The 23,651-nt window shown below is 42.1% G+C and overlaps 1 long non-coding RNA gene across 2 annotated transcripts; it reads right to left on the reverse strand.

Moving 5' to 3' along the window:
• Positions 1 to 2,711: 2,711 nt before the first annotated feature.
• LOC131904733 (uncharacterized) lies at positions 2,712 to 12,634 on the reverse strand. Of its 2 annotated transcripts, none has more exons than XR_009377811.1 (4): positions 12,505 to 12,634; positions 10,730 to 10,812; positions 8,187 to 8,308; positions 2,712 to 3,399 (listed from the first exon to the last, which is right to left on the reverse strand). It is a non-coding gene; the product is annotated as an uncharacterized LOC131904733 (long non-coding RNA). The 2 variants fall into 2 exon arrangements; XR_009377812.1 differs by lacking the exon at positions 2,712 to 3,399 and adding an exon at positions 5,511 to 6,607.
• Positions 12,635 to 23,651: the final 11,017 nt, after the last annotated feature.

The raw sequence follows: 23,651 nt of genomic DNA on the forward strand, positions 1-23,651 counted from the left end.
TCAAACAAAACAAAAAACCCGTTAAAAAAAAACCACAACAAATACTACTTCATTCCTTTTCACTGTCAACTAGTATTTCACTGTAAGATCAAACAACACTCAGCCCTTCATAAACTGATGGACAACTGAGTTCTTCCCAGTTTGGAGGTACTATGAATAATGTTGCCTGTGAATATTCATTCATGTAAATTATTTGTGCTGCTACAATTTTTCTTGGCCAGAAGCTCTGCAGTTTTGTTGTATGGGAATTTTGTTTAACCTTTTGCAGGACTGCCATGTTTTCCAAAGTGCACAGCACCCTGCTAGCACCAAAGTGGAGTTCTGGTACCCCACCTCTGGTATCCCACCTTCTCACCAGCGCTTCGACTGCCTTTGCCATCATCATCATCTTCATGGATGCACACCGGTGTCTACTGCAGTTTTGGTTGAAATGTCCCCAGTGGGCTCTATTTGATTATTTTTAAATCCTACTGTGTAGTGGATTTAATCCTCCATCCCGTCCTGTATGTCTTGATCATATTAATCACAGCTATTCTAAAGGTTCTAGCTAATGACCAGGACAGCTGGGACATGTGTGCATGTTTTCACTGTTCTCTTTTCATTTTGTTTTCATTCTTTTTTCTTGTTATATATGGTAACTATTGGTAGGTTACCAGAATTATGTAGGAAAAATTTGAAAAGTTCCTTTACCAAAGATTTGTATTTGGCAGGCAGAATATTGGAACTTCATCAACCAGGGACAGAGGTAGTTGAAGGCTGAGTTGTAGGCATTGGTGGGACCATTCTGATTTGCTTTTGCTCTGACTTTGGTTCATGTAGTCTCAGTTGAGACACTGGTATGTAACCAGGACCACACTCCTATTTAGAGACTCTTCCCAGCACTGTCTTAGGGTCACTGGTGCTGTAATGAACACCATGACCAAGCAAGTTGGGGAGGACAGGGTTTATTAGGTTTATACTTCCACATTACAGTCCATCATCAAAGGAAGTCAGGACAGGAACTCAAGCAGGACAAAAACTCACGCAGGAACTTGGAGGCAGGAGCTAATACAGAGGCCATGGAGGAGAACTGCTTACTGGATTAATCCCAATGGCTTTCTCTGCCTACTTTCTTATAGAACTAAGAACAACCAGCCCAAGGATGGCACCACCTACAATGTGCTGGGCACCCCCCACCAATTACTAATTGAGAAAATGCCTTACAGGCCTGTGTAGTAGAATATTATTTTAAGGTTTGTTACTTTTGCTTATGCCGCATATGTTTAGATCTGTGAAGCTGTGTTACTGTGCCTATCTAAAACACTTGATGGTCTAATAAAGAACCGGCCAATAGCAAGGCAGGAGAAAGGATAGGTGGGGCTGGTAGGCAGAAAGAATATATATAGGGAGAAATCTGGAAAAGGGAGAGCTAGGAGCCAGAGAAGGAGGAGGAGATCTCCAGGGGTTAGCTACCCAGCTACACAGCAAGCCACCAAGTAAAAATAAGATTTACAGAAGTTAGAGAAAAACCCAGAGGCAAAGGTAGTCGGAATAAGTTAAGGAAAGCTGACAAGAAACTAAGCCAAGCTAAGGCTGGGCATTCATAAGTAAGAATAAGCCTCTGTATGTGATTTATTTGGGAGCTGGATGGTGAACCCCCCAAAAAAGAGCAAAGACCAAAAACCTCCAACAACAGGCCTGCCTACAACCTAATCTTATGGAGGGATTTTCTTTGTTTTATATTTACTTTTCGAGACAGGGTTTCTTTGTGCAGCCTTGGCTGTCCTAGAACTAACTGTGTAGACCAGGTTGGCCCCGAACTCACAGAGATCCACCTGCCTTTGCCTCCCAAGTGCTGGGATTAAAGGCATGTGCCACCATCACCTGGCTGGAGGCATTTTCTTAATTGAGGTCCCTCCTCTCAGATGATACCATATCGAGGACTAGCTGATAATTAATCTTTAATGAAAAGAAATGAATTTATGTACACGAAACTCCTTAGTCCATACACTTTATTCTTCTGAGTCAGTTCTCTCTCTACATAGCTTCTATTCTGCTCTCATACCTAGCTCCTTTCTTGCTTGATTTCTCCCTACATTAATCTGCTGTCCCCTCTAAGTTCTATCTTAATTCTTTCATTTTAGTTCTGTCCCATCTAGGTACTCATCCATCTAGTTCTTTCCCATCTTAGCTCCTCTCTTATCTCCTTCTTTCTATCTTGTTCTTCCCCATCTGGCTCTTCCTCATCTTCCATCTCGTTCCTCTAGTACTCTCTTCTTGCCCTTCAATCTAGTTCTTCCCCATCTCAGTTTGTTCCTCTCAAGTTCTTACCCATCTAGTTCTTCCATTCTCTTTTCTCTTCTTCCCGTTCTAAGTCTCTCTGGAATCCAGTTATAAACCCAAGCAACAGCAAATCTCTGGCCCAGCAAAGTCACCAGGCTTGAATTCTACGGGGTCATAAAGGTAGGCAAGAATTTTCCAGGTGGTGGTGGTGGTGGCGGCGGCGGCGGCGGCGGCGGCGGCGGCGGCGGCGGCGGCGCACGCCTTTAATCCCAGCACTTGGGAGGCAGAGCCAGGAGGATCTTTGTGAGTTCGAGGCCAGCCTGGTCTACAGAGTGAGTTCCAGGAAAGGTGCAAAGCTACACAGAGAAACCTTGTCTCAAAAAACAAAAACAAAAAAAAAAAACAAAAACAAAAAAAACAAAACAAAACAAAAAAAGAATTTTCCTCTGGTAGTGACTGTCAGGCCTTCTTTTCCAACTGTGATAGCTGTGAATGCAGCTCAACAAAATGGCAAATTTACTTAAAACAGTATGGGAGTGGTAAAAGAGGAGGTCAACTGAGTGCTAATGACCGGTTAGTATATCAAAATGGATCTATGTGCTCAGTCTACTTTCCTAGAAGTGGTTAAGAAGTTAGGGGTCTATTAGTAAGGTTGTATCAGAAAGGAGGGTCTCACCCTAAACTGCACAAGAAATAAAGCTATCCGCCTGACCTAGGAGACAGGTGTTGTTTCGTATGGCCTTGGATGCTTGATAGGCATTTTAGATAAATACACTGTTAGGAGTTCTTGGAAGCATGCAAGAAAACCATTTTAGGAACCATATATATAAAAGCTAAAATATCACCACCACTTCTTAAGCCATGGCTTGATCTTTGGAGAAGTCCTTGACTTTTCCAAGCAGTAGCTTTTGTGCTAGTGGCTGGATTCCATCATGTTTTCCTGCAGCCTGCAGCAACCCCAGCTTGTGTGAAGTTGACATGAAACTCTCCAGCCCAAGCACCATGAGACAGCTGAAGATGCCTTTTAGAATGTTTTTCTGTAGCAGTTTCTTTCCACTTCAGAGCTTGGCTTCTTGCCCCTTGTTTTGCAGGTAAGGAATCCACAAGTTCTCTGGGGCAAACAGACATAAAGAGTGGCTGTTTTTACAGCAAAAACATATAGTTAATTGTGGCAAAAGTAGAATATAAAATTTAGTCTCCTAATAACTTTTAGTATATACCGGTGGTGTTAACTATATTTAAATCTTTATTTTTATTCATTTGTTTATTATTTATTTATTTACTTATTTTATTGTGAGACAAGGTTTCTTTATACAGCTCTGGCTGTCCTGGAACTCCCTCAGTAAACCATGCTGGCCTCGAACCCATTGAGATTTGCCTGCCTCTGCCTCCTGAGTGCTGGAATTAAATGTGTTTGCCACCACCACCACCTAATTATATTTAAATCTTCATGCCACTGTTGGCAGAGTTATCTAATCTGTGATAGCTGTGAATGCAGCCCAACAAAGTGGCAAACTTACTTAAAACAGTATGAGATCTATTATTTTATTAAGGATTTTTATTTCTTATTTATGTGTGTGCATCTGTGTTTATATGTTTTGGTGTGTTTGGGTGCCCATGGAGTCCAGAAAAGCATGTTGAATCCTGTGGAGTTAGAGTTACAGGTGCTGTGAGCTATAGGATGTGTGTGTGCTAGGAACTGAACTCAGGTCTTCTGGAAGAATAGGAAGCACTCTTCAATGCTACACCCTCTCCAGCCCCAAGATTTACATTTTTAATATGTATTTTGTGTATGTCTGTGTATGGGTGTGCATGTGGGTCAGAGGACAACTTGCAAGAACAGGATCCATTCCTCCACCGTGTGGGTCAGGCTTGTAGGTAAGCATCTTCCCCAGCTTGAGGGCCCATTATAAGATTTTGTTTTTAATACTTTTTTTGTGTCAAGACAGGGTTTCTTTGGGTAGTCCTAGGTATCCTGGACCTCATTCATAATGCCCTTTAAAACAATATTCAATTGTGCAGTTCTTGAGCATGGACTTTGTAGGTGGTGTCATGTTGCAGTTTCAATGTTGGATATGCCCACTAGTAGGCCCTATTAATTCCTATTTTGCCTTTTCCCCCATGATGTCAGTGACACCTGCTATCTCACGAACATGGAATCATTTGGTACTTGTCCATTTGTAATAGGCTTATTTCATTTAGAATAGGTTCATTCATGTTGTAGCATGGGACAAGATTATTTAAAGGCTGAATAATATTTGTATTTTCTTTATTATCTCTCAATAGGCATGTGGGTTGCTTCCACATCTTGGGATATTGTGATCTGATACCTCTTTAAGACTTTGTCTTTTGCCGGGCAGTGGTGGCGCACGCCTTTAATCCCAGCACTCGGGAGGCAGAGGCAGGCGGATCTCTGTGAGTTCGAGGCCAGCCTGGTCTACAGAGTGAGATCCAGGAAAGGTGCAAAGCTACACAGAGAAACCCTGTCTCAAACCCCCCCCCCCCCAAAAAAAAAGACTTTGTCTTTTGGAACACGCCTAGAAGTGAGATTACTAGGTCATATAATTTAATTTTTCATCTTTTGAGAATCTGCCATTTTGTTTTGCATAGTGGCTGTACCTTATTACATCAGTAATGCATAAAGGTTCCATTTTTCTCCGCAGGAGCACGTCTTAGGAAGATGTGGCAATTAACTATGTGTAGTGGATTTTTTTCGCCTGCCTGCCAGCTCCCAAATGAACAAAGATATGGAGACTCCTTATTAATTATAAAAGCGCGGACAATGGCTTACACTTGTTACTAACTAGATCTTACAACTTAAACTAACCCATTTTTATCAATCTACCTTTTGTCTCATGGCTTTATTACCGTTACTCTGTACTGCCCATGCTGCTTTCTCTCCATCTGGCTGGTGACTCCCCATGTCTCCACCCTTCTTCCCAGAGTCTTCTGTCCTGAAAATTCTGCCTAGCTGTTGGCTGTTCAGCTTTTTATTAAACCAATCTGAGTGACAAATCTTCACACTGCACAAAAAGATTATTCCACAACATTTCCCCGTTTTTGTCTAAATAAAAAAGGAAAGGTTTTAACTCTAACAATAAAACTATAAACAATAAGAACAATTATCAGGTAAGAATTATATTTATGCTGCGTGGTAGTGGCGCATGCCTTTAATACCAGCACTCGGGAGGCAGAGGCAGGCAGATCTCTGTGAATATCAAAAAAAAAATTATATTTACAATGTCCAGTCTATTTTTATTTGGCATATTTGGAGAAAATACTTCATTATTTATTCTATCTTTAATTAATTAATTAATTTGTTGTTTTTTGAGACAGGGTTTCTCTGTAGCTTTGGAGCCTGTCCTGGAACTTGCTCTGCAGACCAGGCTGGCCTCGAACTCACAGAGATCCACCTGTCTCCACCTTCTGAGTGCTGGGATTAAAGCCATGCACCACCATTGCCCGGCTTCTTTATTCTATCTTCATGAGTCCAAAGCTCTGTACCCAATTTACCTTCTATCATAACTAAGGAAAATTATGACCATCTAGCCTTCAACTCTATCAAAGATCTCAGAAGGATATACTACCTAAGTAAACAGGAAGTGCAGAGCAGGCAACTTCCAAAACTAAAGAAAGGACAGAAACATCTGGCTGTCTGGACAGTCATCTGAGGTTCCTCTCAAATGTTGGAGCATCCATCTTCAGCCTACAGGCCTAGGATATCTGATAGATTTTTCTGTGAAGCAGGAATTTTGAAGGACTGTCCTACCTTGTCTTTGCAAAGTTTGATAGACACTTTCCTTTGTGTCCTGCTTGTCCTATTTGGACAGTATACTGTCAGCAGCTGAGGCAAGGGCAGTTTCTTTGCCTAGTGGCTAGCTTTTGCCACAAAGAACGCATACTCCATAAGGAGGTTCTTTGATGCCCATTATTGTCTCTGAATTAGATTGGTGCTGCTAGGAGCAGACATGTCTCATTGCCCTAGAAAGCCTTATGTTATTAAAACATCTTAAATACCACGTTCTGTAGATCTCTGAAGTTTTTGAAGACCACCTGTCTATCTAAAATATATCTCTGTTTAACCTTGAAAACATACATAACTACAAGTTTGGTTGTGATAGGTGACTAACTACTAACCTGTATTTCCTTATTATCCTAAATAGTTTGTAATAGTAACTTTCAAGGACTAGAAATTTATATTACATTGTTAAATGAGCTGTATATGTACAATACTTTAAACGCAGTAGAAATGTAGGTCTGCTGGTGTTTGTGGCTGCTGCTCTTTAACATGTGGTTCCTCCTGGTCCACTTGAATCTTCTCTTTTTCCTTTGCATTCTGATCAGTCTGGATAGGGCAAACAAAAGGTGAGGACTTTGGAGAAAGGAACCTTTCCCTCTTGAGGTCTACTATGGCTCTCCTCAGGATTGCCCGATCCAGATCCTGCTATCGCTCAGTTTCAGTTCAGAAAGTCACTCCACAGTCTGAAGGCTCCAGCTCAAAAGTGAAAGTCAAGGTTCGGGTAAACGTCCATGGCATTTTCAGTATGTCCAGTGCGTCCCTAGTAGAAGTGCACAAGTCTCAGAAAATGAGGAGCCGATGGAGACTGATCAGAATGCAACGGAAAAAGAGAAGATGTGAGTGGACCAGGAGGAACCACATGCTAGAGATCAGCAGCCACAAACAACAGCGGAAAACAAAGGCAGAGCCTCCTTTCCAAAGCCACACAGGTACAGGATGTGCTAACAAAAAGAACCTTAGATTTGTATCAACATACAAAAATACCTTAAACAAGAGTAGAAACAGATATAACAAAAAGAACCTTAAATTTGTATCAGTATATAAAAAATCCATACCAATGTAAAGTATTTAAGACTAGTAGTTGCTTTTTTAGTTTAAAAGTAGATTCAATTCAATAATCTACCCTTTTATCCTATTATTTCTATATTCCCCTTTTTCTTTTCAGAATGAGATCCCTGAATCTATTCTCCTTTGTTCAACTTTTTTCCTGACCATTTTCTTTTTTCTTTTTAATCTTTATTTTATGTGCATTGGTGTATGGATGTATGTCTGAGGGTGTCAGATCTTAGAGATACAGACAGTTGTTAGCTGTCATGTGGGTGCTGGGAATTGAACCCGGGTCCTCTGGTAGAGCACTTAACCACTGAGCCATCACTCCAGCCCCTCCTGACCATTTTTTAATAACAACTTGTAGCCAATCCCCCAAATGATGACAAATATCCATAACCCACTCAATGACCAAAAAACTCCCATCCCACCTCTTGGGAATGTGGGTGTCGTGTTTTCTAGGTTGCTTCCTGTTGTTTGGGGTATGATGGCATCTCTAAGGGACCCTGAGAAAATTGAGGTAATAGTCAAGTACTGGGAGAGCTAGCTGTACCATCTGTTGTTCAATCTCTGTGCAAAGGGAAAGCACAAGGCTTATCTGCAGTCCTGGCTAGAATAGTCTGTGGGGCTGGACCATCTTAGCCAGCAGCCTTAAAGCTGTTCTGGATGCCAAACTTTGAGGAAACGGCAACAGAGGCACTCTGAGGTGCTCGACCACCCAGGTCACCAGTTTTCATTGGTGTCTGGTCCCCTTGTTCTGAAAATATACACATTTTCTTCTTCTTCTTCTTTTTTTTTTTTTTTTTTGGTTTTTCGAGACAGGGTTTCTCTGTATAGCTTTGCGCCTTTCCTGGAACTCACTTGGTAGCCCAGGCCGGCCTCGAACTCACAGAGATCCGCCTGGTTCTGCCTCCCGAGTGCTGGGATTAAAGGCGTGCGCCACCACCGCCCGGCAATATACACATTTTCAAAGGTAACATATATATTTGCATTAACACAAGAATGAAATATGCAGTGTGTACAAGTCAGTTAAAGATGATTTTTTGTTTTATGTTTGAGCAGGTAAAATATACATTACCTGTCTTGTAGTTGCTTTAGGTTTTGTTTTGCTTTAATGTCTGTAGCCAGGATTTTCAGGGGGTGTCCCCTGATCAAACCTGATCCTCTTTAACTTTGAATTAATCCATAGCCTTTCGTTTTCTGTAGAAACAAAACATAACCTCTTCTCTAACACAACATATGTATTGACTTCCAGTTTTAAGTTAAGACATTTTAAAAATATATAAGTTGGTTTAATTCAACAGTTTCTATATTCCAATGTTTTTTAGTAGCTATATTTTTTGCACATTAGCATTTAAGAAATTCAAAGTTAACAAAATAACATATAGCATTCAGACTCCCTGTGTATTTTACATCCTTAGGTGGCTTATTTTTTTTTATTACTCCACTCTCTCTTTAAACACTTCATTTTATTATTTTTAAACAAATTTTTTTCTGTGACTATCTATACCCATTTTTTCCCTTTAAGCCTATGCACAATGTTAAACACACTGTGACCTGTTTAGAGTTTTTCTCCATCTGAACTTGTTTTACTGCATATCAGTAACCTTTTCTGTCTGCATGAGCAAAACCTTAAACCCGCCACGAGGCTTAGCTCATGACCTACTGGTGGCCTACGCATGCAGACAGCTGTTGGGAGACATGTCTCTGTACTGCAGCTGGCATAAGACATGAGACTAGGATGCCGCATTTGACTCTTTTTTGGGGGAGTGTTTAGAATGTTTTTTAAAGTTTTCTCAGGTCTTATGTAGGTATATGTGGCCCCACATTGGTCACCATGTGAGTATTCAGAATCACTTCTTAGAATCCTGGCCAATAAGCAGATAATATCCCAGTCCTCCCAATGTCCTGACATCATCTTACTTAAAGCCCACTTTAAGAGAAAACCCCTCCTCCTTCCCACCCTCCCTCCTTCTCTATTCCCACGAGGTGTGCACCTCCCCCCTCTCTTCCTCTTTCTCTTTCCCCTTTCTCCTTCCCTCCATTCCCTCTCCCCTCCCCACAAAATAAGCTTTCCATGTGGACATGTGTCTATGCTGTATCATAACATACCATTTGTAGGCAGATTTTTCTGTCCTGCCTGCGAGCTCCCAATAACCACATGGAGATGTCTTATTAATTATTAAAGCTTGGCCAATAGCTTACAATTGTTACTAACTAGCTCTTACAACTTAAATTAATCCACTTTTATCAATCTACTTTTTGTCTTGTGGCTTTATTCCCTCTACTCTGTATTGCCCATGCTGCTTCCTCTCCATCTGTCTGGTGACTCTCCCTGTCTTTACCTTTCTTCTTCCCAGCATTTTGTCTGTCCCCAAAGTTCTGCCTAGCTACTGGCCATTCAGCTCCCCCCCACAACTTTTTATTAAACCAATCAAGTGACAAATCTTCAGTGCAGAAAAAGATTATTTCATAATTATGTGAGAAGTTTTGCTTTGCTTTGAATAAATTTCACTGACTCAAAGCATTTATAAAAATGTTTTTATTTAGCTCAGACCTGAGTCTTGATAATGAATAGGGGTAAGAATATCAGCCTAAGGGGCTAAAGAGTTGGCTCAGCTGTTAAGAGCCCTTGCTGCTCTTCCAGAGGACCCAGGTTTGACAGGAGCTCACAATGGTCTCTAACTCCAGTCCCAATGCCCTTTTGTGACCTTCGTGGGCCATCCTGCATGTAGTACACAGACATACATGCAATATACACATAAAATACTTAAATAAAAGAATATCAGCCTTAAACAGCTCATGATTGTGAGGGACTGGTGGAAGCCGCCATGTAGGAGAGAACTGACTGATGTGGCAATGTAAGTTACCTGACAGGTCCGGGATGGCCCTGAATCCTTTGTTTACAATCTCTGTCATAGTCTCTTCTCTCATTTACCTCAGAGGTATGAGTGAATGAGATTTCCTATCATAGGAGGTGTGAGGCCGTATGTGGGTCGTACCTAAGGCTAGTCATTTATGTTCTAAATATGACTTACTAGCATTATAAATGTTTTGGAAATTGCTCAGTGTTGTGAGAAGAAAAGGGAGTTAAAAACATGGACTCTGCCTTCAGCCTTGGCAGTTTGAGTCCCAATAAACCTTTCTTTCTACCCATGGGGTGTTTAGGTGGTTTCACTTCAAACTCGATTGCAGAGGTCATATTGGGCTACATGAGATTCTGTCTAAAATAATAATAATAATAATAATAATAATAATAATAATAATAATAAACATTTTGAAACAGGATGGGAGCCAGGCGGTGGTGGTGCATGCCTTTAATCCCAGCACTCAGGAGGCAGAGGCAGGTGGATCTCTGAGTTCAAGGCCCACCTGGTTTACAGAGTGAGTTCCAAGACTTCCAGGGCTACACAGAGAAACCCTGTCTGGCGGAGGGGTGGGGGAGAGAAAAAAAAAAAAAACAATAAAGAACATGGACTCTGGAGCAAGACTGCTTTGAATGAATCTTAGCTTCTACAAGAAATTAGGTACTTAAGATTTCTTAGTTTCTATGAGCCTCAGTTTCTGAAAACTAAAACCTTAATCATCTAATGAACTGCAATATCACTTCTCAGTACATACCTGAAAATGCAGGGCTGGAGAGATAGCTCAGTGGTTAGGGTCACTAGCAGCTCTTCCAGGGGACCTGGGTTGATTCTCAACACCTATGTAGAAGTTCATAAACATCTGTAACTCTAGTTCCAGGGCATTTGACACCTTCTACTGGCCTCCAAGGGCACCAGGTACACACATGGTACAGAGACGTACATGCAGGCAAAACACCCATACATATAAAAACAATGAAAAATGTTAACACTTTTTCCATAATATAGTAATGTTAGTAGCCCCAGATTTGTAGGGTCCTAGTACTAAATTAATTAACAGCCTACTGAATGCTTGGCACAAACCTGAGTATCTGGTAAGTGCTATGAAAAGGGTTTTTATTTTTATTTTTATTTTTTTGTATTTTCGAGACAGGGTTTCTTTGTGTAGTTTTGGTGCCTGTCCTGGCTCTTGCTCTGTAGCCCAGGCTGGCCTCGAACTCACAGAGACCCGCCTGCCTCTGCCTCCTGAGTGTTGGGATTAAAGGCGTGCTCCACCCTTTCCCGGCTGAAAGGGGTTTTTAAACTTGCAGCTTTGCCTCAGTCTTGCCAGGATGTATAGGTTATCTCCGGTCTCTGTGTACCAGACCACCAGCCTGAGAGTTTTAGGTGTTACTGACAGCCCTACTCCCTAGGTGGGATGAGTGTGTAGATGCAAAAAAAAACATAGCTCTTAGCTCAGAGAGGTAGTCCATTTCTTTCTTCCTTCCTTTTTTTTTTTTTGTTTTTCAAGACAGGGTTTCTCTGTGTAGCTTTGCATCTTTCCTGGAACTCACTCTGTAGCCCAGGCTGCCCTCAAACTCACAGAGATCCACCTGCCTCTGCCTCCCTGGTGCTGGGATTAAAGGCGGTGGTCGCCGGGAGATAGTCTATTCTTTAGCCAACTAGGAGTGATGATGGCCCAGCAACATGGATTCAGATTGCCCCAAGAGACATGCTTTTTGTGGAAGGAGTTACATGAGATTTTATTATTATTTTTATTATTATAGAACAAAGAAAGTCACAGAATCAAGGCATTTCCCAAATGGCACGGAGTACAAGTAGGCAGATTACAGCCAAGTGGTTTTCTGTATGCTGATGAGATGTGTAGCTTTTGGTTTAGTGGAAGCTGGTAGTCAGCGAACAATGCATTTTATTTTATGTTTTACTATTATTCTTTAGGGTCGTTTTGCCCGCGTGTACGTGTGTGCACCATTTCCGTCTGTGTCTGCAGGGGCTAGAGAAGGCATCCAGTTTAAGAACTGGAGTTACAAACTGTTGTGAGCCTGGGTGTGGGTGCTGGGAACCTGGTGTTCTGCAAGAGCAGCCAGTGCTCTTAACCAGAGTTGTCTCTGCAGCCTCTGTGAATACATTTTAAAGGTTTTCCTTAGGCACAAGGGTATAATGTTTGACACATGGGTGGGCAATAAATGGCTTCCAAAGGAACTAAAAAAGCCCAAGATAATTTGGCTCTGGTCTGCCACACTTTAACTCTTCATAATTTTGAAGTGAAATCATTTAGCCTTGTAGAATAGAATCTTTAACACCGTGAAACATCCTTTTTTTTTTTTTTTCCTAAGAAGTCGGGTTTACAGGTGTGTGCGGTGCGGTGGGGCGTTGGGACACTATGGCGTGAGTACACTGTGGGTCGCAGGCCACCCGGCACGCGTCTGAAAGCGAGCAGGCTCCGCTTACGGCGAGTGTTTCGGCTGAAGTGCGTGGGGACGGGGGCCAACCGACCCGCGTGGAAAGTCACAGAGACCGCGGGTTCTGTACCTGTCGGAGCGGCGGGGGCCGAGCTCGGCCGGCTCAGTGCTGCGCGTGTCCGCGGCGGGAGGCTGGCCCTCGCCCCCGGAGGGCAGCGAGCGCCGCGGGTCGAGCGCCTTCCGCGGGCGTCGCTACACACTTCCTGTGGGTCCCGCCGCCCGCCGAGCGCTTCCGGTGCCGGCTGAAGCCCGGGTCCGAGCCCCCGCCCCGCCCCTCTCCGGCCCCGCCCCGCCCCGCGCGGCCCCGCCCCCGCGCTCCGAGCCGGGCGCGCGGAGCCCGGGGCGCACGGAGCGGCGCGCGCCGGTGGCCGAGCCAGGCTGGCGCCCGCGCCCCCACCGCACCGCCGCCGTCCCCCGCCGCGCAGCCCGCGGGGCGCCCTTCCCGCTCCACTGGCTCCGGCGTCTGGGCCTCGGGCCGCGGTGCTGCCGCCCTCCGCGCCGCCGTCCCGCCCCGTCCAGCCCGGGCCGCCCGGCTCCCGCAGGCCCCACCGCCCGCGTTCCTATGGACAGACGCACAGACACCTGCAGGTGGGTGAGAGCCCGCGCCGGGCTGGCGAGCCGGCGGGCGCGGGGCCTCTTTGTGTGTGGGCGGCCGCCCCGTGACCCGCCGAACCTTCCTTTTGTCTGCTGGGGCCAGCGAGGCGGGAGGGCGCTAGGGGCGGAAGGGTCTGCGGGCGCAGAGCTGGGTGCCCGCGGGTTCGCGGCCCGCGGCGTCTCGGAGGGGACCGTCCCTGCGCCAGCATCCTCGAGCCGGGCAGGAGGGCGGGAAGGAGGAGGGACGGTTTGCCGTGCTAGTTGCAGAGTCCTGAGGTGCTTCGGGGCTCTGCCGGGCTGGCTTGGTTGTCGGGAGGCGCCGGGAGGTGCGTGTGGGGTGTGTGAAGGAACGTGCGGCGCTTCGCTCCCTTATTTATTGTTTCTAACGGAGGAGGGCTTTCTCCCAAAGGCTCCCCCCAGTCTGAGGCTGCGCACAGTGATTTGTGTTTGTTATCAAATAGATCAAGAAAGCTAGTGCGTGTCCTAGCTAGAGGAGGTTGGGTTGACCAGATCAAAACAAACAAACAAAATGTTTGTGGTTTTCTTACGGCTGTGTTTGATTTTAATATTTAAAGGTCAGATAGTGGTTTAAATGGGGGAGATCGAGCACGGCTGATTTTTTTTTTTTTAAAACAATTGTATTTATTTTGGTTTTGAAGTTTTGGAGTAAAGTTTTTTCTCATGGTCGTTAGGATTAGCACCAATAGAATAGTCTACCTATTAGATAGTTAACTACAATCAATGTCCGGTAGTGACAGCTTTTACTGTAGGGCTTGCATTAGAGAGTAAAACCGATAGGTCTTTCCATGCAGGCTAAAACCTTTGTTTTCCGTTTTAAGAGAGGAGACTTTTCACATCATAGGAGGAGAACGTGATGTTAAAAGTGATTTTCCCACCTGTGTTTCTTTATGTATTCCATGCATACAAACCAAGGATTAGGTTGTTGTATATGTTGGGTATGGTGTTTCGAAAGGTGTAAGGTAGTAGTAGTTCTGAATTTTCTTACTTGATTAGCTTGCTAACTTCGTGAACAGTTAGTTGCTTTGTGTTCATAGATAGTCAAATAATAAATGAAGGCCAGTGAGCATTCATAAAATTCATTTCACAGACTAATGTTTTCTATGAAGGTACAGGGTTATGTTCTTATGTTAATCTGTTTATTCCTCACTTTTAGAATTTTTTTTTGTCTACTGTGTGAAAATTCATATTGACTTATGTAAGTTTGTTACCTGGGTTTTTTGTTTTTTGTTTTTTGTTTTTTTTAAAATAGATTTGAGGATCACTAAACAATGGTAGTTACAGCCATTTGGAGAAAGTGAAAGATTCCTTAAAAAAACTAAATTTGAAGGAAGAAATATTATGGTGGGGAAACTACTTAAATTTCCATTAATTTTTTAAATATTAAAGGAAAAATACAATTCAATGCAGTTTTATTCAAGTACACTATTTTTATCAAAGTTTAATATGCTTAAAATAGTGATTTTTGTGGGAGAAAAATTTACCCTAGATTCTTGCCCCAGTTACATTAGATTGTCTGTGCTGCATTCTGAATTTTTATCAGTTATTGGACTATACATTTATGCACACTTAATGTCTAGAGGCAGCTTCATCTACCATAATTGATCAGGTTTTATTATCTCCTGCTGTTATTTCTGGTCTAGATTAGGTAAATGAATTTAAACTACACAAAGACATAGAACTTAGTGTGTTGGTCTGGTCCACTCTGGACTAAACCTTATGAATAGCTTGAAGAGGCATCTCCAATTAGGTCTGGCCTTATCATGAACAGGGAGTTCTAGAACATCATCAGAGTTGCAGCCCTTTGTCCCTGGTTGAAATTAAAAAAAAAAAAAAAAAAAAAAGCAGACTAACAAACTGAATCACTTGTTTGTGTGTTTATTAGATTGTCAGTGGTAGTGAGTGATAAGACTTAACAAAGCATCTCTGTGTAAACGGGAAAAATTAACAGTGAGTCTGTGTTGGGAATGCTTTGGCAAAGTAGTAGTTGTGCCTGAGTTTTCTTGGATCAGCAGTATAGTGTTTTTATCTGCGCTGGCAGAGAGATAATACCTTGCCTTTTCATTTGTTTTTGACTGGTGTGTAGTTGTTACTATTTTTCTTTCTGTGTAACTAATAATGGTGTAATCAGAAGCATTCCAGAGAGGCTTGCATGTTTTTAACTGATTTTCCTTTTGGTCAGTTGCTGTTTAAGAGGGCAAATGAATTAATTTTTGTCCTGATGCTTTTTTCTTTTTTTTTTTTTTTTTTTTTTTTAAAGATTTATTTATTTATTATGTATACAGCATGTATGACTGCAGGCCAGAAGAGGGCACCAGATCTCATTACAGATGGTTGTGAGCCACCATGTGGTTGCTGGGAATTGAACTCAGGACCTCTGGAAGAGCAGTCAGTGCTCTTAACCTCTGAGCCATCTCTCCAGCCCCCTGATGCTTTTTTCTTTAAACCTTATGACAAATAAATAAATGCTCCTTGCAGAAAATAGGAATTTGTGTAAATTGGCCTCTAAAATGAAGCTGACATTTAACTGTATTTTGTTTTCCTAAGCAACACTAAGCTGTCCTCAGTTAAATCTGGGAGACTTGAAAGTCTACAGGCTTTTCTGGTTCTTTCTTGTGTTCACTTCTAGCGTAATAAAGTAGAAAACTGGGCAGTAACAGACTTGCTCTTTACAGACCTGTGACTTTTGGTCCTGTGGCATCGTGTCCCGCCCCCCCCCCCCCCCTCCACCCCGCAGTTCTTTGTGGCCTGGTGGGGAAGCAAGCCTGAGTGAGAGGTGTGACAGAAACTGCTCATTGCAGGGTTTGTCATCTCGCACTAAGAGCGCAAGCCCATGCTGCTTGCCGAAATGAAGGATCCATTCTTGGATTAATATCCTGGTGCCAGATGTATGAGGCTGACTCTGAAGAAGCTTTCCCTCTTAAATACTGTCAAAAGCAGAGAAGCTGAGGATTGGAGAGAAGCCATTTATTTTGAACAGTTTATTATATGACAGTTTGTGTTTATAAAGAAACCTGCTCATAATATTTACTTAAGGGATCTACATAGTTACCCAAAGACACCCCACAGGTTTCTTTTCTTTTTCTTTTCCCTTTAGGAAAGTTTCCATGGAGCTTAGCTCTTCTCTGACACTTTTTGAGTTTGCTTCGGATCAGCTGACTTATGTATGGACTTTATTTACCACCATGATTGGAGAATTCTTTTGCTCGTCTGAAATTGCACTCTGTGTGTGCTCTGGTCGGTTTCCTAGGGAACAAATGCACTGCACAGATTCCATAATGAGGACTGTGGTTGGCTAGTGACTGTGTAAATTCTGTTGTTTGGTAAAGCTTAGTCTCAAATTCAAATAAAGGTCAAGAAAGCAAAAGTACTGAAAATGCAGATTTGGGGATTTTATTTTGTGTCCAGCGTCAACAATGTTTTAATAGGCTTTTCTGGAGAAAGGCAAGTTCCCCAGCAACGTTCATTTGTTTTGCAAAGTATTACACTTGAAGCAGTTGGGGAGATCTTTCACTATTTCATACTGGTGATGGTGGTAGCCTTAGTGACAAAGGAGATGTATTTCAGAAATGTGTTATCACACTTGCAAATCATGTAGAGAGCAAAGGGGCGAGGTGTAGGGCATCAGCAATATTTTTATACCTAGAAGGAAGTAACATGTATATTTCAAAACAATTATGCATCTTCACGTGAAATAGAACTTTAAATAACTTAAAAGTATTTGAGAAACTTCCTCCTCCTCCTCTTCTTCTTCTTTTTTTTTTCTTTTTTTTTTTTCTTTCTGAGACAGGGTTTCTCTGTGTAGCCCTGGCTGTCCTGGAACTTGCTTTGTAGATCAGGCTGGCCTTGAACTCACAGAGATATACTTGCCTCTGCCTCCCAAGTGCTGGGATTAAAGGTGTGCACCATCACACCCAGCTGAAAAACTTGTAAAAAAATACAAAAAAATCTTATGATAAACTGCTGTATTTATAATCTAGCTGTTTTCCCTTCTGATCTGTCTGACCTTTGTCCCAGAACTGCAAGTTAGAGACCAGCTTTCCTCTCTCGAATTTCTTACTCTCCTCTGGAACTCTGGCTTCTGTAGCTCTAGATATAGGACAAAAAGCAATGCACAGTGCAGCTGCTGGTCGGTAAAGAGGAGACAAGAAACTTACAGAGAACCAGAATTCAAACGAAAACCATTGCAAATGTCTTTTCACTTGATGCCTGGACATTTTTTGTTGTTTGTTTGTGAATCATCAAGGATTCTTTTGTTAGCTTAAACATTAAAAGGTGGTGGTGGCACAGCCTTTAATCCCAGCACTTATGAGGCAGAGGCAGGTGGATGGCTGTGAGTTCAAGACCAGCCTGGTCTACAAAGGGAGTTCTGTGACAGCCAGGACTACACAGAGAAGTCGAAAAATCAAAAAAAGGAAAAGAAAGTACATGTATCTGTTTGTAATCGCAGAGAATGATCCAAAGTTGTCTCCATCCCTCCTCCTTGCTAACCATGTTGTTTTTTAATTATCCACTTGCCTTTTGGTTAACTTCATTTCAGGCATAAAACATGTCTTGGCTAGGTTCTCCTGTTATTGGCTTTTCTCAAAGCTGGCATGACTTGAACCCTTTATTCCTTTTCTAATTGCAAATACTGTGTCCCTTCAGTTTTCCTTACAAATACTGTTACGGCTTTTCCATTGTCATTGTATCATTTAAAGCATAATTATCACCTATCAGAAATCCTCTCTTATATTGCAGGACTTGATATGTCTAAGTCACAGTGAAGGATGTTTGTGAATTGTGTAGATGGGACATGGCCTTTCTCTCCACAGCTTCCCTAACAGCATCACACTGTGGGTGATGTTCTGATAATTCTTCAGCCTAGGAGGTTTCTGTGTGGTCGCCTTCTGAGGGTCCCTTGGATTGGTTTTCCTCTGCCTGTCTGTGTCCTAATCTTATTTTGTAAAGACATCAGTCATTCTAAAAAGGATTATATGGATTAGAGTACCAATATGACTTCATTTTACCTTAATTACTTCTTTTGAAGACCTTAGCTCCCGAGATAAGTTCCATTCTGAGGTCCTGGCATTTAGGACTTGAAAGATGGATCTGAGGGTACTACCCATTTGGAGCCCTGATTACATATTTACTTCGTTCTGTTTAGTGATTTCTAGTGGCTCCATCTTTTATGTCTTTGCTTTTTCATGTTTCCCACAGGTTTATTATTTTTAAAATATTTATTTTTATTTTATGTGTATGTGTGTGTGCCTTCGTGATGTCCACCACATGTGTGCAGTGCTTGGGGAGGCTAGCGAGGTAGCTGGATTCCTGAAACTGGGGTTAAAGACAGTTGTGAGCCTTCATGTGAGTGCTAGGAATTTAATACTAGTCCTCTGTAAGAGCAGCAGGTGCTCCTAACCACTGAGCCATCTCTCCAGCCTTTTTAAAGGAATGGGTGTGCTTGTGCTTCTGTACATGTGTGCCTTATATGTGTACGTATTTGTGTATATGTGAATGTGTGCATGCAGGTGCCCATGAACATGTGGGTGTGCTTGCACATGTCCATCTGTGGAGGCCAGAGATTGATATTGTCTCTTACCCTCCATCTTACCCTTAGTTTTTGAAACAGGCTTTCTGGATGAACCTGGAGCTTATTGATTCCATTTGGCTGGCGGGGCAGTGGCAGTGTGCTCCAGGAATCTGACTGTCTGCCTCAGGCTTTGTTTTGTTTATACTTTTTATCTTTGTTATTTTTAGTGGTTTAAATTAGAAAGTTCTGGAATACTAGAGACTTTTAAGTGTGACCACATTCATTGGAAGTGCAAAAGCTGTTCTGTTTTCATGACTTCTGAGGACGTTTCTTTTGATGGTCTATTGGTACTAATGTGCTGCTTTCTAGGGAGTTATGCACCATTCTGCCATCTCATAGTCCTCTAATTTAAACAGGAATTTTGGGGGTGACTCCTTATCCTCAGTCCTAGCTTCCGTACATAATCAGGTCTCTAGATTCATCAGTACAGTTTCCAAGCTTTTCTCCGTTCTGTCTGTTCATTCCATACAGATACATTGCCCTCTAACTTTTGCAATTGGTCTTAAGTCTACGATTAGGACAGGAGGTGTAGCTCAGTGGTACAACATGTACTTAACACGTACAAGGCTCTGGGTTTCATCTTAGCATACATGCACGCACACAAATACTGTTTTTGTATTGTTCATGTGTAACACAAACCCTTATAATAGCATTTCTGTAATCTTTGGTAGTTAGAAGTTCATCAATATAAAAGTGACTCATGAAAAATATTTCTTGCTTTCGTTTTTTTAGGTCATAATTTTGTGTTATAGTTATTAACTAAGCCACCACATCGCTAAAGCAGCTATGGGAATATGTAAACGAACTAGCATGATTTCTCCTCTATTGAGAGAAGTTTGATTGGTAAAACCAGTTGTGAATTGCAGTTGGTCACAAATCACAGTTTATAGAATCTTACTCCATTGTATTCTGGTTAACTGGACTATTGTTGAATGAGGACTGGGGATTGAGCCCAGTGCCTCATATGTACCGTGTGGGCAGTGTACCACAGAATTGTATGTCCAGTTTGGATTTTCTTACAGGCAGCTATGTCTCTCTGCCTAGATCTTCAAAAGACATTTTTTTTTCCATCCTGAAAAGGCAATATTTTTACTAGAATATGCCAAAGAATGTTCTTTGTTCATTTTCCAAGATACACAATATATTTTAGTATATTGGCCCAAATATTTTAATCTGTTATAACTTCTACTATTGAATGTATTTCATTTTAAGGGTTCCTGTGATATATATGCTAGATAATTCTTGCTTAACTTTTATGCTTATACCTTTTAACATTTTTTTGTGGTTTTTTTTTTTTTTTTTTTTTTTTTTCTAAGCAGGGTGTCGTTATGCAGCCAAAGCTAGCCTGGAGCTTGCTGTGTAGACCAGGCTGGCCTCTAACTCACAGGTCTACCTGGGCAGTGATTGAAGGGAGTATGCCATTACACCTGGCCAATTATATTTTTTAAAATCACAGTCTTCATATTTGTAAAAAAAATTACACTTTTAATTTATGTGTGGTTTCCCTTCACATTGTAAAGGTCAGAGGACAGCCTTCTGGGGTAGGTCCTTTCCTCTCACTGTGGGATTGAACTCAGCTCTTAATACCCACTGTGTCACCTTGCCAGCCCTTTACTTTTTCTTCTAAAGACATTTGTGTGTGTGTGTGTGTGTGTGTGTGTGTGTGTGTGTGTGTATTTATATACTATATGAAGCCCTAGTGTCCCTGTAAGTGTCCCCTTCTTTCCTAGTCTCTCCTGACTGCTGTTGTTTTTCTTTGTGCATTTTTCTGTCAACTACCCAGTGTAAGCTCTTAGCTTTTCATTTTCTGTCTCTCCACTCCCTACCCCAGCTTTGCTTTTCTTTCTCTGTGTCTTTCTGGTCTCGTGTATCCCAGGCTGTTCTTGAACTCGCTATATAGCCAAGGATGGCTTGAACAAGGCCTCCTACCTCCCAGGGGTTAGAGTGCAGATGGTGAAGCACTGGGCGACAGCGCATCTGTCTCTGCCAGTTCTGTGGTCTGCCTCTGTTGGCTTCCTTATTCAGTTCTTCATTATCTTTACAGTACCTGCCACGGGATAGCTTGGTCCCTTTTTCACACTTATATTTAAACAAGATGGTTATGTCTATATTTTAGGAGGAGCTTGCTGTGCTAGGGATGGGGAGTTGTCCTGGTTTCATGGTTCAAGATTTTTCTCCTTTATTCCTTTTGTGAAGTATTTTAAAATATGGCCACTCAAAAATAAAAGTGAAGTACACTCATTAGAATGAAAATTAGTAAGTGTTGTGAGAACATACAGCAACTGAAATTCTGCATTGCTGTGGGAATTATACATTAGTATGGGAATGTAAATTGGAACGAACAAATTGGAAAGCTGTTTGGCAGTATCTACTTACACTAAACACATGCATGCCTTATGGTTCAGCAGTCCCACTTGGAGATACATACCACTAAAGTAAATGTCCTAGAATGAACGTTTGCAGCACCAATTATAATATCCCCAAACGGAACTTTTCACGATGACCATCACTACAGTATATGGTAGACGCTACCAGCTAGAGTGCTACATCGATACCCCAAATAAATAACATCTAGTATTGACACCTTTGTCTCCTTCCCTTGTGGTCTGCTTTGGTCAACTGGATATTAGCAAACCTTACTGCTATGGCAGCTTCATAAATGCGTAGCCATTGAGGAGGACACTGCCCTAAGACGATCACCAGAGCCCTAGGCCAGAGGCTTAATTGTGTGTGTGTGTGTCTGTCTGTCTGTGTCGGTGTCTGTTTGTCTATGTGTCTATGTGTCTGTTTGTCTACCCAGGGGAAGTGGAAAAAGAAAGGAAAAAATAGGGGCTCCTTGAATGCAATGAATGTTCCATGATCTGGTTGTAGGCTCTGTTGTAAAACGTTTTGAAGTAGTAGCAAGATATTTACTTATTATTTTTGTTCTTTTCTGATTGTATATCATGTTTGAATACAAAGGGAAATAAATAGCCTTTCATGGAGCCCCTTGTGTGATATTCTCTGAAGCTGGTCTTTCTTGGGTGTCCGTCTCTGCCTAGTCTCACTCCATCCTCTTGGGTTGGTTGACTCTAGCTCAAAGCTTTCTTCCCAGGGTCTCTTAAGTCAGTGTTATGGCTGGAACATGAAGTAGCTCCCTTAGGCCGATGTGGTTAGTGTTGGTTCTCAGCTGATGGTGCCGTTTTGAAGTTCTGGGAACTTTCTAGGGTGAGGGCAGCTGGAAGCAGTATATCACTGGGAGTGTGTTCTTGCCCTGACCTCTTCCTGTGTTCCTTCTCTCTGCTTCCTGCCTTCTGTGATGCTCTGCTCCACCCCACCCCCTCGCCACCGAGATGGACAGATCCTGACACTGTGAGCTAAAATAAATCCTGCCCGTTGTTTGTCTCAGATCTAGAGAGCAGCAAAACTAGTGTGGTGAACTTGATGGTTTTGCGATGGCTGGGAAGCCTGAGCAATTTCATTGGTCGTTCGGAGAGGCAACGTCACTTAAAATTTCTTGTTTCCCATCTTTCAAGATTAACAGAAGTGACACTCTCTCACACAGACACCCCCTTTGACCTACCTAGGTGATCAGTTTTCTAGTTTATCTAATTTATCTAACTTACAGTGATAAACCAAGGCATATTTATTGTAGGGAGTCTAATTCTTTTGTAGTGACAGGTTTGTTAATGTTTTCATGGCAGTTTAGGTTTAGAAATTCACTTTATCCAGATTTTCGGAAAACTAGAAGCTAAACATTAGTGGATTTTCTCAAATAGTAAAAATTAACATTGTGGGAAAAGTTCACTATTTTAACTTTTTTGTGAATGTATTTTCTTAGTGAGTTTAAGTAAAAGCAGTTGTACCTTTATTTGCATTTGGAAATCTGGATTAACAAACAGAAACATTTAAGATTATTTTTTTCTTTCCCTGGACAATTGTCTTAAGTTTCTTACCTTTGAAGTTTTGTATCTTTAGTCCTGTTTTCTGTCACCAGTTCCACAAAGGATCGATCAGCCCTACTGATAAGTCTGTTAAATTTACTGATTCCGCCAAGTCTTAATTGCATAGGCTTTGACGAGATACCTGTGAAATGTTAACTGGAGGTCTCCCTATGCTTTCTGCAGAACAGCCCTTGAAAGATAAGCGTCATCTGATGGCTTAGTCTTGGGAGCATTTTCCCTCTTGAACATAGTCCGGGAAAGATGTGTAGTCTTATAAATAGCATTTTGCCTATGAATATATTGTACTTGTGAACATATTTGATGTATGAATGTTTGATTTGTATATATCCTACTTCAGTTGCTTTTTAGCCAATTGGCTATGTTCTTTCTGGCAGTCAAAAGTCTTACCATGCAGTGTGTTTTCTATATACACTTCTTTATGATGTCTACATCGATATAAAACCTCCTTTAAGGAATTAGTTTTCCTGTTGAAAATTAGGTTTAAAGCCAGGTGTGGTGGCACATGCCTATAATGCCAGCATCTGGGACAATGACGTGATGCAAGAGGATCTCTAGCTGGAGGTCAGCTTTGGAGCTGCATAAGGAGTCCTGCCTAAAAAAAGTCATAATATTTTATAAATTTACTCTATTGCTTTCCTTTTTTAGGTCATCTTTTTGCTGTTAAGCATTCAAAATCTATCGTGTGTCATTCCTCAGGCGTGTGTGTGTGTGTGTGTGTGTGTGTGTGTGTGTGTTTGTGTGTGTGTGTGTAATATAGATGTTAGAGGTGCTCGTGGATGTGTGTGCATGTGAGGGGATCAGAGGATAACTCGTGGTGTTATTCCTCAGGCACCATCCACCATCTTTTTCTTCTTGTTTTGAGGAAGGGTCGCTCACTGGCCTCCAAGTAGATTGGACTGGCTGGTCAGCCAGACCTTTGGTGGATTGTGTAAGAATGGCCCCATAAGCTCCTACAGGTATGGCCTTGTTGGAGGGGGTGTGTCACAGGTGGGGCTTTGAGGTTTCAGAAGCTCATGCCAAGTCCAGTCTCTATTTCTCTTTCTGCTGCTGGCAGATCTGGTTGTAGAACTCTGATCTACTCCTCTCTCT

This window comes from Peromyscus eremicus, chromosome 2 (assembly GCF_949786415.1).
Source record: "Peromyscus eremicus chromosome 2, PerEre_H2_v1, whole genome shotgun sequence".
NCBI classification, from domain to species: domain Eukaryota; kingdom Metazoa; phylum Chordata; class Mammalia; order Rodentia; family Cricetidae; genus Peromyscus; species Peromyscus eremicus.